The sequence below is a fragment of the Corylus avellana genome, chromosome ca7, assembly GCF_901000735.1.
Source record: "Corylus avellana chromosome ca7, CavTom2PMs-1.0".
NCBI classification, from domain to species: domain Eukaryota; kingdom Viridiplantae; phylum Streptophyta; class Magnoliopsida; order Fagales; family Betulaceae; genus Corylus; species Corylus avellana.
Window position 1 is genome coordinate 6,985,298 of NC_081547.1, and position 4,661 is coordinate 6,989,958.

Genomic DNA, 4,661 nt, shown 5'->3' on the forward strand with positions numbered 1-4,661 from the left:
TGTTTAAAAAAAATTGTTTTTTTTTTTAAATATTATTTTTAGATTAAAATTTTTCATTTTTTAAAAAAATCAAATTTTTTTCTTTTGAATTTATGGGGGTATTTTTGTCTTATTGAGAAATCTATAAGGGCATTTTTTGTCTTATTACTAGTCTTGGGGGGGGGGACATTGACAATATTTTGGTAGTTTTGAGAGGACATTGTCAATTGGATAGTAGTTTGAGATTGGGTATGTGGACTTTGCCCTAAAATTTACAAACCTTTTTCAGCTTCCCAGTGTAGAATTCGTCTTCATTGTCTCCTTCCTCGAAAATTTTCTTCTTCCTGTTCATCTGATTATCTATACCTAACATGGAAGAGAATAGTCAAGCTCTGAAAAGAAAAATATAATCAAGCTTGCCAAAAATAAATTATTCTCATATCATTTAATTAACTGCAAGTGCTTTAAATAGAATATAATAAAACTAAAATGTCGAATAAATATTTAGATTCATATAACAAGGTTCATACGATGATAACCTAATCCCCTTTCATCATTAAGCAGTCTAACAAATAAGAGGCTAGAAATTACAACAACGTATTGTTATGTCCATAGCATGTAAATGTACATAGAGCTCTACTATTAATGAGCATCTACAGCCCATTCGGTATATTATGCAGATTATCCAAACTGTAAGAATAAGAATAAATCATATCTACAATTCCTGATCGGTTCAGGCTTTTTTTGGAACTACCAATGTTTATTCATCAGGACAATAATGGAGCTGTTCTTTTCAGTCTATTCTCAGCATTGTTTTATTCATACGCTTTTTGCATGCACTATAATTTTATTATAAACGAATGACAAATTAGTTTCAGTAGTAAGTTAGGTATATTCATCATAATGGAGACCGATGGGCTGGCTGATAAAAATTGCCAGAGAAGGTGATGATACCATCATGGGCAAAGAATTATGTTGTTCTGCAGTATTATGTAGATTCATCATCTTCCTATGTCACTATAATCTAGCAATTAATAAAACGAAAATGGATCTTGTTTTCTTAGTTGTTTAAAGCTATCACATAAAGCTTGCAGCATACACATATTTCTTTAAAGATAACTATCTATTATTTCTTAAAGTAGAAGTTAGCATATATACTCCATGTAAAAAAAAAAAAAAACGGAAGAGAGGTACTGTTATGTCCATAGCAAGAGAAGGTGTCTATTTCATCAATGGGGTTCAGTACTGGAAAAATTCCATCAACAAAACCAGATCCATATTTCCATCAAATTAAAACCCCCAACAATTTCATAAAATCCAACAAAACTCACAAACAAATTACAGAAAATTACCTTCGGATTAGCTGGAACCCTAGCCAGACGAACTGAAAGATTGCTGTCGATTGGGGCGGGGGGAGAACCTTAAATCGTCGGGGAATGGTTTATCGGAGAAGAAGATGACCGGCCGGTTATGGAGGTCTTTGGACAGGAATGCAGAGAGTTGGCTGATTTAAGGATGCAGCTGAGATTAGAGGTGAGAGGAGAACCATGTCGCGATAGTGGAGTGCGTGACGCCCAGGTTTTGTCCGAGAAGAAATCCCCAACTTCACAATGTGGGAGTTTTTATCCTATTTGTCGTTGGATCAAAAAATTCGACTGAGGTGGCCTTCCTTAAAACGATGCGTTTCAACCAATCTAACGGCGGTTAAAAAATTTTGATGGTATGAATTTTATTAGCATTTCGATTGACCAAGAGAGTAAATTTTCGAGAAAAAAACTTAAGAATTTTTTAATTTTGACGGGTTGACTCATGGACTTATTATACATTTACCATTGTTTTAATTATTAGTTTTAATATATATATATATATATATATATATATATATATATATATATTTTTTTTTTTCCCTTCCCGTGCAATTTTAGATTTTCCCTTTCCAAAACTACACCAAACAATTTTAGATTTGGATAACCGCATCTATGCGGTAGTGCAAGCGGTAGTTTGACTTACCACCACATATAAGCCGGATCCATTTTTTTGGACTCAGCTTCAGTGTGGTTAAAAAAAGAACCACAATCTGTTGTTAAAAAACGAACCGTGTAGATTGAATGGCAAAATTTTAAAATAGACGACGTTATCCCTTTAAAGAAACTAACGGATTCGTCTAACAGAAATACTGTGGACCTTCTTCAAAGTCGCCCATGGCAACCATGTCTATGCCTCAGCTTATTCCCCCAAGTTGCTTCCTCACCGACGCATAGTAGGTGATACTAGTAATAATATGCAAACCATTGAAGGCTTGAAGCTGTCGGCTCTTGAGGACCAAGACCGCAAACGTCAACTGCTGGTGATGGAACGTGATGAAATTTTTTGATTTATCAAAAGCAAAGCAGAAACAATTGGAAATAAGCTTAATTAGATTCTATTTTTACCTTCGATAGTCAAAGCCTAGTTTGATACAAAATGCTAATGGGTATTCTCACTCCAGCTGCAATGAACATGATAGAGTCCGAAGCTGAAGGGCCAGGAAACCCAATCAGAAATACGTTGAATAATTTGTTAGCCTATCAGATCAGTTTACGAAGTGTGATCAAAATGCCAACATAGTAGATATGGATAAAGAATGACTTTCAGAGTGCTATCTAGAAAACTCCAACTACTTTTATCAAAGACTCTGTTGCTCGTGGACTTCTTGCTTCTGAAGGTGTTTCATCTAATCACCATAGAATAGATTTATCTTCTGTATAACGTATTATTTGCAATTATCTTGTAGTCATACATTGTTAATTAACTTAGTCTTTCACGTATATCTTTTTATTGCTTTTGTTTTGAGATATCTTTACCTACCTTAATTCTGTAACTTCCATATATTCAATGGAATAGCCACAAATTGATTTATCTTGGAAAATACCACATTCAATGTTTAACGTAGCATAGAACAAGAAGGAAACGTGTAGCAAGTGGCCCCTGTTTTGGTTGGGTAAAACAGGGGTGAACAGAGGAATTTTAATGGGTAGGGAAGATCAACAACGTAGATAGCATTGAGTATGGTTGAGATGGTAAGAACATGGATAACTGTCAGTATATCATGGGTAGTTGCGTCGACGTAGTGAGTGGTTAATATGAGTAAGTGTCTAGAGTTTTGGGACAAGGGGGAGGTAAATAAGAAGTCACTTGTTAGCGGGGACTTGCAGATGGATTGGCAAGGTCATATGTGATAATTGTAGTAGAATATTCAAAGAGAAGGCGATTGCATGGGGCAGATTGTAGGAGTACTCGCAAGCGGCTTGCTAGCTGGTAGATCAAGGTCCAATGGTCCACTGGTGCACTACATTGCCATCTCTACTTCAAGTCTTTTATCTGCCTACAGTGGAGGCCTAGCTAGGCATAAAAAAAAATAAATAAAAAATAAAAATAAAAATAAAAACGAGGGGGAAGAAAATCAGGGCCGGCTCAATGGCTAGGCCACTGAGGCGGTCGCCTAGGCCCCCAGTTAGTAAGGTTCAAATTTTTTTTTAATATGGCCCAAAAAAATTTTTAGTAAGGCCTAAAAAAAATTTTAATTTTATTTTAACTTAAGGCCCTTTTTTTTTTTTTAAATAAGGCCCAAAATTTTTTCAAATAAAAATTAAAGGCTTTTAAAATAAGACCCCAATATAATAAGCCCATTGTAAAATAAGACCAATTAACCCCAAAAAACAAGTATGCCACATTACTTTTTTTGGGCAACTAGTTAGAAGTTAAACTTAAAAGTCATGAAACAACAATGAGAATAAAAATAATAATAATAATATTATAAAAATATGATAATAATATTAAAATAAATATTATTTAATTAATATTTAAATATTAAAAAAAATAAGGTCCAACTTCAAAATTTTGCCTAAGACCCCCAAACACACAGAGCCGGCCCTGATTGAACAAGGTGGTGGGTAGATGTATAAGGAAGAAGATAAGGGCGTGGGTAGATGGATAAGCAAGTTGGAGTCAATGCATTAATAACTTATTTCTTTTTGATTAATCATTTAAAATAGAAATTTAGATAAGCATGGGATATAAGATTCCTGACGATTAACAACGATTTTGAACCTAATACCAATTTTCAAAGACCCTTGCCGACAAAGACATGATTTAATTAATGACCACTAAATAATTTCAATTTACGCACCACTACAAAAGAAAAAAATTAATTAATTGTAACATCCAAAAAAATAATTAAGTTTTTTATTAGTAATCTCATAGTAATTTGAATTAATTAATAAAATAAATTATTATGAATTAATAAATTATTAATAAAATAGTAACCTCATAATAATGATTTTATCATAATTGAAATAGAAATAAGATTAATAATAATATTAGTGTCATAACAATATTATTTAATGATTATATATTTATGTAAGTTTTAATAATAATGTTAGTGTGACAATTCTTTAATAAACAATACACATTACTTAGATTTTTTTTTCTGGAATGTAATACATCATAGAGAAATATCTATTATTTTCATTTTACGTAAATTTAATTCATTATCTCTAATTTGAATTTATTTTTCTATTAATAGATCTCTTAATTTTGTATCAATATTTTTTCATTGAATGGATCATAAATTTTTATAAAAATAGAAGTTTAATACCCATGGACAATGGTGAGCTTGAAAATCTTTAGCATCCACAAATCTT

General features: G+C 32.3%; 1 protein-coding gene across 1 annotated transcript in view; it reads right to left on the reverse strand.

The window, feature by feature from the left end:
* LOC132186637 (caffeic acid 3-O-methyltransferase-like) overlaps positions 1 to 4,661 on the reverse strand; it is a 68,907-nt gene that overhangs the window by 7,814 nt on the left and 56,432 nt on the right. The window lies entirely within an intron of this gene.